This window comes from Odocoileus virginianus, chromosome 3 (genome assembly GCF_023699985.2).
Source record: "Odocoileus virginianus isolate 20LAN1187 ecotype Illinois chromosome 3, Ovbor_1.2, whole genome shotgun sequence".
Classification (NCBI taxonomy): Eukaryota; Metazoa; Chordata; class Mammalia; order Artiodactyla; family Cervidae; genus Odocoileus; species Odocoileus virginianus.
This window is the reverse complement of record NC_069676.1, coordinates 55,344,977-55,355,953: the sequence shown is the minus strand read 5'-3', so window position 1 is coordinate 55,355,953 and position 10,977 is coordinate 55,344,977. Positions and strand designations below refer to the sequence as shown.

At 38.1% G+C, this 10,977-nt stretch overlaps 1 protein-coding gene across 4 annotated transcripts in view; it reads left to right on the top strand.

Annotated features, from left to right (window-relative positions):
* Window positions 1–83: 83 nt before the first annotated feature.
* The window catches only part of JAKMIP2 (janus kinase and microtubule interacting protein 2), a 190,930-nt gene continuing 180,036 nt past the window's right edge, over window positions 84–10,977 (top strand). For all 4 annotated transcript variants that reach the window (XM_020905663.2, XM_020905662.2, XM_070465604.1 and 1 more), the window contains exon 1: window positions 84–396. The gene's annotated coding sequence lies outside the window, so the exon portion shown is untranslated. The remainder of the gene's footprint in view (window positions 397–10,977) is intronic.

Below are 10,977 nucleotides of genomic sequence, written 5' to 3'. Positions count from 1 at the left end.
CTTGCCATTGGTGGTTGCCATGACAACCGGCAGCTGCCAGGGCAGGCAGCCTCTACCGCAGCAGGGGTGGGGTTTCGGAGGAGGGGGCAGGAGAGGAGGAGCCAGAGGAGGTGTCTGCTGCAAGTTCCTGGCTGCTTCTGAGCTCACCCCATCCTCCGAGAGGGAGGAGGCCAAGTGGTGATGCTGCTGCTTCTGCCGCTTCGACTGCTGATCCTCCAGGGAGGGCTGGAAGGGTGGTTCCTATTAGCACCGTCGCCAACCAGAGAGGGAGGGGAAGAAATCCCGGCAGCCGCTGCTGATGTTGGGTTCGGAGGCTGCATCCGACTCGGTCACAAGGAAAATGGATTCAGTTTGCATCTCTCCTTCCTTTCAACAGCTTCTCCGGATCTCAGCATGGTAAGTAGCAGGGAGCGAGGTTAGCTTCTTGATTTAGCTGCTATTAAATGACCTGTGTATACATTTGTGGCCTGCATTGAACAATGACTCCCTCAGAGATGAGGAGGAAGATGTGGAGACAGTGATGGGGCTGGGAGAGAGGAAGGTTGCCAGGGACAGAGAAGTAAGGAGGCATCTGCTTGTGTTTAAAAAAAAAAAATGTATATATGGTGTTCTGATTTTATCTTGAACCGGCTCAGAATGCAGACTGAGCCACTTGGTTCCTTTCCTTCCAAGCTTAGCAACAGAACCAGGGGGTGGAAAAAGAGCTCCCAAGAAATAGATGTTATTGAAAGGAATCATTTCATTTGCAGCTCTCACATATAGGGTCGGGCCTTCCTTCAAAAACACATTTGGTGCCTCCTAAGCTTGCAGGCCCAATTATAAGGTGATTTTGCTTATTTCCTTCATTGCTAAGAAAAGGTAGCCCCAGAATTTAGCCTTTTATTTCATATTCTGATGTACTCTTGCTGAGAAACCATTTGCCAAATAGAGTGTAATTTTTATTATACAGATTTGATTGTGATCACACAAATGGATGCCCTGTGGATATGCATATCATCTATACACATGTTACTTAGCATTTATGAAACATATTTATATGCAGAGTGTGCTTTGCAATGATTTTTATGGGTTTTAAATGCCCTTGCATGCTTGGAGATAATTGCTTATTTTTGAGACTATGCTTCTGGTTTGTATTATTATTCACTGACTTCATTTGGATTAATGCAAGATTTATTCTTGTTATTGTCCCTTAGTTTCATTGTGACCACTTAGGACAATCTGTATTATAGCCTGCCTTTTTCCTTTATTTTTAATTGGGGTTTGTGGGGGGTGATTTGAGAGCCCCGAATTTACACTGATGGGAAAGGGAGGTGGCTTGTGGTATTATTTTGTGTCTAGCATCTTGCAAAGTGAATGTTGAAAGACATCAGTTTTCTTGACATTCTACCCCAACCCTTTCATGTTTGTGTGTTGTGTCCCAGGAAGCACAGATGAGCTGGAAGGCGAAATGCATTCATTATATTTACTAGTGCTGCTATTTGCTGTTCATTCCTTCAGTATCCAGGCACCATTTTACAGTTCCCTCAAGTGTTGTATTATGGTTCTACTTCTTTGGGTGGTCAAGTAAGAAAGTGGGATTGTTTTGAACATCTAGGTGTTCCCAAGTAAACTAGCTATTTCCAAATTAGCCTGCTTGTACAACGAATGAAACAAGCGAATGAGCAAAGCTCAGCTTGAGAGCGTGTGATTTGTAGGCAAAATGGGGGGCTATTGTAGTTTACAAATGCTTAGTGGGATCTGCTTGACATTTTACTGTATCATAGCTTTAAGGCAGCTCAGGATACTAAAGATGCCTGAGATGAGTAGGGCACAAGGCTCCATTACCACCCAGGATAATGGATTTTGTTGAATTAAAGCCAGAAAAATCCTTGCAAGTAAAACTGTATTAGTAACATTACATTTAGCATGTGGGCTATTTTTTATCCACCTCCCTCTTCTCTAACAATATCATCGTCAGTGCAAACATTTTTTACAATGTAAAAAAACACTTGTTTTAATCCTGCATTTTATTTTACACACTGCTCGCCTTTATTTACAATTTTTACATGCATTTGAATCAGGTTTATAGTTTAATTTCTCTGGGAATAAATGTCCTGTTTTGTTTATATAGTGGAAGGCTCTTCAGCAACTTAATGGGAAGAATGGATTTAGTATGCTCATGGCATGTCATATATAGATTCACACCTCCATCAAGTCGTGCTACCTTGGGCCTTATCACAACTACGTAAAGTAGAGCAGCGAAAGAGGTGCTGGACTTGTATGTCATAACAAAAATTGTATAACACGCTGCATCCTGAATCTTTAATGATAACTTTTGACTTGTAAGAAAATTTCAGTAAGCTTTAAAAAAAATTAAGATATGTTGTAGTTGACCCTGTTTCATGCAATGAAAACAGTTATCTTGGGCATTGTTTTATTTCCTTTGTTTCGAATTTTCATTGGGATGTGGTTTTAGAGGTGAAGTTGGCACAGTTTGAGCAGAAGCAAATCACTGTAAGTCATGGACAGGGAGCTGTCAGCAGTGTTTCAGCTGTGTGGTCAGACCTCACGGGAACACATGTGTAGATTTTGATCCTACAACCTTGGATGATTATATGACCTTTGCTGAGGGCCACCGAAAAGTGAACTATTTTTAGTTTAGTGGGGTCTAGATACAAAATAGTTCAAGAATCAATTTGATGTCAGATAATACAAAATATATGGAAGATATATACATGTTTTTATTTAAATGTGCTGTTTATTTAGCAAGCAAAGTTAATTACCTTTTTCTCAAATACTGTCTTGAAAATTCCATTCTTGTTGTAATGTTAAATATCTTGACTGGTATTTAAACTTTCATAAAGCTTGCTTTATTTGGGATAAAACACAGATTATCTAATTTCTCACTTTGGGATAGGATATTCCTTTTTCTTCAAGTGACCTTAGAACATATTTCAGTTTTACATACATACTTCAAGTTCCATTGGGGTACTTAGAAAATATCTGGAGAGTCAAAACTGTTTTCTACATTTCTCATGGGTTCATAGAAAAATTATTACAATGTTTTTCATAGTGTTGGTACCTAAAAGAAAACAAAATTTATCTTGGAAGTTTTAACTTAAATCACTCAGTTGGTTTTTACTGGAATAAGTAAACTAGGTGTATACTTCGGTGTTACTCTGAGAGGTCAGTTATAATTCCCTGTGTGTGCACATCCCAACTAATTTCTTACCACGTGAAAATGTTTTTCCAAACATGATGAATTAATTAATTGAAAAACAACTGTTTGTAGAGCTCTTATATGACTAGGACAATTTGCATATTCTAGCAATATAGAATTTCCTTAGGGGGTATATAAGCTGTACCCACATTAAATAGTTAATGATGAAAATAATATAGTTATAATTAACACCATCATTACACCTTTTCTTAATATACTCTTTTATAATTCTTAAAGTCATTTTACATTCTTTATCTGTCATCTTATACCCCCCCAGATTCTATCTTGTCAGTAAAGGTAGTGCCATAATAATTATTTTACGTAAGTGGAAAGAGGCTTGGGAGATTAGGCTTGTTCAATTTTGGGTTTGGTAAACAGTCTAAGTGGGCCCAAATTCCACACTCATGAAGCCAAATCTACCATATTAGAAAATTTAATAAATTATCTTGCTGATTTGAATTTTAAAATGTCAAATATAATAAAATCTGCTTTAAATGTAACTCATTTTATTTGAATATTTCAGAGGCCATGCTATGTACTTTGGTCACAATGGATTTCCAGATAGACTAAGTGCATTCTTTAGACATCAGCCAAAAAAAAAAAAAGAAGGGTAGACACAAATTATTTTGGAGAAAACCTGGGATTCATGATATTTCATACGGCATAGAAGCATTTGTCTGGGAAAAAATTAGAACTTTGTTGGATTGATGTGGACTTATTTTATGGCTGAGTATTGTTTTTGTTTTTAATGACATACAAGGTGGGGGGAGTAACAATTTCTTGCTGTGCTGTGTGTGTGCGCTTAGTCGCTCAGTCATGTCTGACTCTTTGTGACCCCATGGACTGTAGCTCACCAGGTTCCTCTGTCCACAGGATTTTTCAGGCAAGGATACTGGAGTGTGTTGCCATCTTCCTCCTTCATGGGATCTTCCTGACCCAGTGATCGAACCCATGTCTCTGTGTCTCTTGCATTGCAAGTGGAATGCGATGGCTTTACCCACTGAGCCATCAAGGAAGTCCTTTTCTGTGCTTAGGACCAAATTAATCCTATAGAAATTAATTTGAAGAAACTTAGCCACACCTCCTACCTATATGTCCACCTAGCTATGTTAAGCATCTCTCAATTCCATGTTCTTAAAAATTAAAATGATTTTAAATCATAAATACATGTACATAAGTTTAACAACTTTATGATATTTTCTGGATATTCATGTTTATGCTTTTCTGAGCCATCAAAAATTAAATACTTTTCTCCAGAATATTCTAATTATTTGCTATCTCCCTTTCTTTGCTAACATTGTAGGGGCGTACTTTGTCTGTTTAGTAATTCAGTGCTGGCCAAAGAACAAAATATGCCATCTGAACTGTCATTCCACAATTGTGAAACATCCTGTATAATTAATTAGCTTGCAGTACCAGTGAGATCTATCATATTAAAGGCATTTTGCTTTAAATCAGTATTCACCAATACAGTTAAATGTCCTTTTAAAGACTTTTTTTTCCTTACATTTTAAACATAATATCCTCATTGTTAGAATAAAAAAGATAATGCAAAAATGTGTAAGAAAATCACCCATAATCTACCATCAAGAAATAATTACTGTTAGTACTTCCTTCTAGATTTTTTTCTATATGTGGCATGTAGATTTGTTTTTCTATAAACACACTCAGGTATATAATTTCATAAATGGGGCCATACTCTGAGCACTGTTTTATAATTTTTTAAATTTTATTTAAAGTGGTCATCTTTCCATGTTAATGAAATATGTCTCTAGTAAATTTTAATCTCTGTGTGCATTTATCTTGATGACTCAAGATATTTTCCTCCATTTTGGGGTCTTCATACTTTGCTTTTAAATACAGGTAACTCCTACTTCATTTACAGCAGCTGTGCCTCAAGCATTGTTTTTCAGGAAATATGAGATCTATTATTCTGACTTGCCATTGCATCTCACAATGGATATTAAATTGACCTTGGTCTTCTTTTGTCTGCTGATAAAGAATAAGTTTTGGGCCCAAGTCAGAGAAATCCCAGTTTGAATTGCTAAGAATTTCACCAGGTGCATGCATAAACAATAAGTACAGAAACAAAAACCTCTTCCAGAATTGTGTTATTTTTCCTCAGTATGGTAGGGCATCCTATAGTCCTAACCTCTGTGACCAACTTAAATCCTTCATAAAAATCATTTAAACAACATACATTAGCTATCACATGACTTACACTAAACTCAGATATCTTTCTGACATCTGCATTTTTCTTAAACCTATATGTAGTTTTTAAATGAAAGCCCAATCTTCTGGCTCTTCCCCTTTTAAAATATGAATGATGGTTGGATTCTTCTTATACTTTAAGTTGGAGCTTTAAATGTAACTTTTGGGGACTTCACTGGTGGTCCAGTAGTTAAGACTTAGCCTTCCAATTCAGGGGGTGAGGGTTCAATCTCTGATCAGGGAGCTAAGATCTCACATACCTCACAGCCAAAAACCTGACATAAAACAAAAGCAGTATTGAAACAAATTTAATAAAGACTTAAAAAAATGGTCCACATCAAAAAAATTATTTAAAAACTGGTTAAAAAATGTAACTCCTTGGAGAGGTTTCCTTTAGTATATCTTAAGTCTCTATTACTCTTGTACCCTCTCTGCTTCCTTTGTAGCATTTATCAAAGTTGTAAAGATAGAGCTACAGTGAAACCTAAGTATGAGCGAAAAGTCTTTGTTCCCTTTCTTTGTTTGGCATGGAAATTAAGATCATTTACTGCAGTGCTTTAATTCTGGAGTCAACTGCAGTTAAAACAGAGATGGAAAACCAAATGTGACTAGGTTTAGTTGACAGTGTCTGTTTAGAAGACTATCCCTTGGTGTTATTTTCAAGAAAGAAATTTTGCTGAGATCGTTATAACTCTGAAAAAGCCTTCTGAGCTTGTGCTTCGGAAAAGGGGGTGATGTTGTCGTTATGCCTCTGATCCAAACTGGAAACGTTCCCTTGGAAAATGCTACCCCGTATAACCACAGTGAAAATGTAAACCGAGCAAGTGTTTCTCACCCACGTCCCTTATCTGGCTCTTCCTTGTGCAGCATTTCATGGAGAGAGATACCTTCCAGAAATAAACATTTCATGGAGCGGTACCTTCCATGAAAGTACTGACCCATATTTAAGGCCTGTAAACTATTCACAGGTCAAATATACCTAACTTTAGTATATTTTCCAAAACAAAAACTGTTTTTTTAAATGCAATAACACCAATGAAAACAGCTAGATGGAGTATTTTAAACGAGTCCCATTCTGTAAAATGTAAAGTATTGTATCATTCTACCAGTAAAAGAATAGCAAGACAATAATTTTATATAAAAGACAATTGTTCAGTCACGCAGTCGCTCAGTCGTGTCTGACTCTCTGCGACCCTATGGACTGCAGCACGCCAGGTTTCCCTGTCCTTCACCATCTCCTGGAGCTTGCTCAAACTCATGTCCATTGAGCTGGTAATTTTATATAAAACAGTAACCCGTCTGGAGAGTTTATATTAAAAACTAGCACCCTGAATTCACATGAGAGTCCACATGATGGTAATTCTGCTAATTGGCACTGAGGAGATGGAGAGAGGGACTTAGGTGTTTTGAAAATGTTATAGATCCCAGAGTTGTTTTCTCATGAATTTCTTAGATAATTCAGCTTGTAAAAATGGGAACTCTGGAATTACTGTAGTTTCTTCTACATTATCTGCTCCCTCGGGTTACCTAGACTTGGAGGAAAAATTCCTCCTATTCCACTGGTTAGTCTTTGTCTCCTGCATCTCTTAAGTAGGAATTTAAGTGGTTGTTAACTAACCATAAAGTGGAATTTTCATTTCAGAGAACATATGATTTTTTTGTTGTATTAAGGAAGACCTTTGAATTATGACTTAGTTTTATTTTAAAAGCACTTCGTTTAATAAAAGTATCTACAAAGTTTAGAATTTACAGTATTTTGAGCCAGATGCCTGAGACATAATAAGCAGTCATTAAAAATAAACCATAGCTTTAAAAAAGAATGAAGTAAAAAGGATGCCTTACCCCTTGTTAATTTTACATAGAAGGAGGATTTGAGCCATCTTGCTCTCTTCTTAGCTAGACTGTCCACATTTGAGGCTCCTTAGGATGCAGTGCCACACTCTGAAACAAGAGAGGAAAATAGCCTGCTACAAGGGAAATTGATGCTTCCACCACTGTGCAACCTTCAGGTTTTTTTTATTCTATGGATTGAAAAGAGCCCAGTCTCAAAAAGCATGCTTAAACTTGCCTGATTTGCATGAATGCTCTTATCTTGACAGGTGTAGCTACACATTGTCCAATCTTTTTTTTTTTTTTTTTTGGTGTGCAGGGTCTTTGCCAGGGGGACATTTTTTTTTTCAAGTTATGAAGAGTAGGGGCTACTCTCTAGTTGCAGTGAGCAGGCTTCTCACTGTGGTGGCTTCTCTTGTGGAAGACAGGCTCTGGGGCTCGTGTGCTTAAGTAGTTGTAGCATGTGGGCTCAGTAGCACGGGCTCAATAGTTGTGGTGCACTAGCTTAGCTGTTCCGTTGCACGTGGGATCTTACCCGACCAGGGATGGAACTTATGTCTCCTGCATTGGCAGTCAGGTTCTTTACCACTGAGCCACCAGAGAAGCCAGTGTCCAATCTTTTTTAAGTATGGTGTATGATTTTATATTTTATATTTTACAGTTTTTGAAATCAAACCTAAATGACTTAGCCAAGACCGCTTGATGGTAGTAAAGAGACAAGATTAATATTTCTAGCTCAACTCAGTTCAGTCACTCAGTCATGTCTGACTCTTTGCAACCCCATGGACTGCAGCACACCAGGCTTACCTGTTCATCACCAACTCCCGGAGCTTGCTCAAACTCATGTCCATGGAGGTGGTGATGCCATCCAACCATCTCATCCTCTGTCATCCCCTTCTCCTGCCTTCTATCTTTCCCAGTATCAGGGTCTTTTCCAATGAGTTGGCTCTTTGCATCGGGTGGCCAAAGTATTGGAGCCTCAGCTTCAATATCAGTCCTTTCTTTGAATATTCAGGATTGATTTCCTTTAGGATTAACTAGTTGGATCTTCTTGCAGTCCAAGGGACTCTCAAGTGTCTTCTCCAACATCACAGTTCAAAAGCATCAATTCTTCAGTGCACAGCTTTCTTTATGATACAACTCTCACATTCATATATGACTACTGGAAAAACCAAAGCTTTGACTATACAGACCTTTGTCAGCAAAGTAATGTCTCTGCTTTTTAATATGCTGTCTAGGTTGGTCATAGTTTTACTTCCAAGGAGCAAGCGTCTTAATTTCATGGCTGCAGTCACCATTTGCAGTGATTTTGGAGCCCCCAGAAATAAAGTCTGTCATTGTTTCCCCATCTATTTGCCATGAAGTGATGGGACCAGATGCATTAATCTTTGTTTTTTGAATGTTGAGTTTTAAGCTGGCTTTTTCACTCACCTCTTTCACTTTCATCAAGAGGCTCTTTAGTTTTTCTTCACATTCTGCCATAAGGGTGGTGTCATCTGCATATCTGAGGTTATTGATATTTCTCCTGGCAATCTTGATTCCAGCTTGTGCTTCATCCAGCCCAGCATTTCACATGATGTACTCTGCATATAAGTTAAAGAAGCAGGGTGACAATATACAGCCTTGACGCACTCCTTTCCCAATTTGGAACCAGTCTGTTGTTCCATTTCCAATTCTAACTGTTGCTTCTTGACCTGCATACACATGTCTCAGGAGGCAGGTAGGGTGGTCTGCTAGTCACTGGCCATTTGCTTACTGTACTTCCACAGACATTCATATGGTTTGAAAACATTAACTGTCCAAATTTATTTTATATAATCCACTTGCTTTGAAACATTGATCTTTGGCTGTATAGGCAACTGTAATGTAAGTGGCATTGATCCATTCTTGGTTCACATAGTGCTGTCGCTAACCACATTCTTGATGTCCTCAAATGTTGTTTTCCTAACAAGAGGATCTTTATGACAGAGAATAGCTGATGAAATAGTAGAAAAGCATTTTGTTTAAGAGAGAGTCATTTTACAAAAGAGCGCTTTCACTTGGGTCAATCTGAGTTTTTTTTCAGACTTGATGCTGACTCAGTTCTGTTCTTAAGAAGAATTAAGGACATCCGTCGTTATTGAGTTTCCTTTATAATTCAAGTAAACCAGTTTATTCCAGCAACAAATGGAATAGTCTTGACCCTCTTAATAACAAACATATCTAAAATGGTCAGGCTATAACAAGTATAAAAAGAAAACTTACTTTTACAACTTACTTTTCAAAATTATCCAGAAAAGAACTAAATTCTTTGAGTACCTATTATGTATTTATTATGGGCTTCCCTGGTAGCTCAGATGGTAAAGAATCCGCCTGCAATGCAGGAGAACCTGGTTCAATTCCTGAGATGGGAAGATCCCCTGGAGAAGGGATAGGCTACCCACTCCAGTATTTGGGGGCTTTCCTGGTGGCTTAGATGGCAAAGAATCTACCTGCAATGCAGGAGACCTGGGTTTGATACCTGGGTTGGGAAGATCCCCTGGAGGAGGGCATGGCAACCCTCTTCAGTATTCTGGCCTGGAGAATCCCATGGACAGAGGAGCCTGGTGAATTACAGTCCCTTTGCATAAGGAGATGATGAGGACATTCTTTGTTCTTTTTGTTTGGAGCTTGTTATCTTTTGGTCTTAATTTCTACTAAGGCTTGGTAGACATTTTGTGATTGGTTTGTCCCACAGTATGGTAAAGCATATGCCTGCAATCTGCCTGCAGGAGACCTGGGTTCAATCCCTAGATTGGGAAGATCCCCTGGAGAAGGGAACAGCTACCCACTCCAGTAGTCTTGCTTGGAGAATCCCATGAACAGAGGAGACTGGTAGGCTACAACCCACAGCGTCGCAAAGATTCGGACACAATTGAGCGACTTTCCCTTTCACTATGAAGGCTCATTCCTAATTCAGGTGAGGATTATGTACTATATCTAGATTGTGTGTGCATGTTCAGATGCTCTGTCATGTCCAACTCTTTGTGACCCCATGGACTGTAGCCTGCCAGGCTTCTCTGTCCATCAGATTTCTCAGGCCAAAATACTGGAGTGGGTTGCCACTTCCTTCTCCAGGGTATCTTCTTGATCCAGGAATCGAATCTGCATCTATGCATTGGCAGGCAAATTCTTTACCACTGTGCCAACTTGAGAAGCAGCTTTCATTCCACTACATCTAGTTATTTCCCAGTTAAGTCTGGTTTTTGTTCTTTAGAGAAACATTCAGTTTTCATTACTATGGAAGCTGAAATGAGTTTAACCCAGTAGGTGAGCATTTGATAAAAATGAACTATCTATATGAAATTTAATGCTATTGATCTGGTTTGGAGGCAGTCACAGTGATATTTCAACCAGATAATTTGTAGTTTCAAGTGTTTCCCCCCTACTCCATCAATTATTTGTTTTATCTCTTACATAATTAGTTAACAAAGGCATTTTTCACAATAACTAATATATATTTAATACTTTATTTTACAAGTTACAAAGGACTTTTCAGACTTTAAATTTTCACAAGCATGTAAGATAGTAAGAGAAGATAGTACATATTATGTTACATTGTATTATTTTATGTTACATTATTTTATGTTATTTATAATCATCCTCAGGATAAAGTTCAGATTGTCTACCTGTGTGCAGCATAACCTCACCACTAAGTGAAACTATGAGATGCAAATCCAGATTTCCTTACTTCAGAATTCTTTTGTTCTACTAGATGT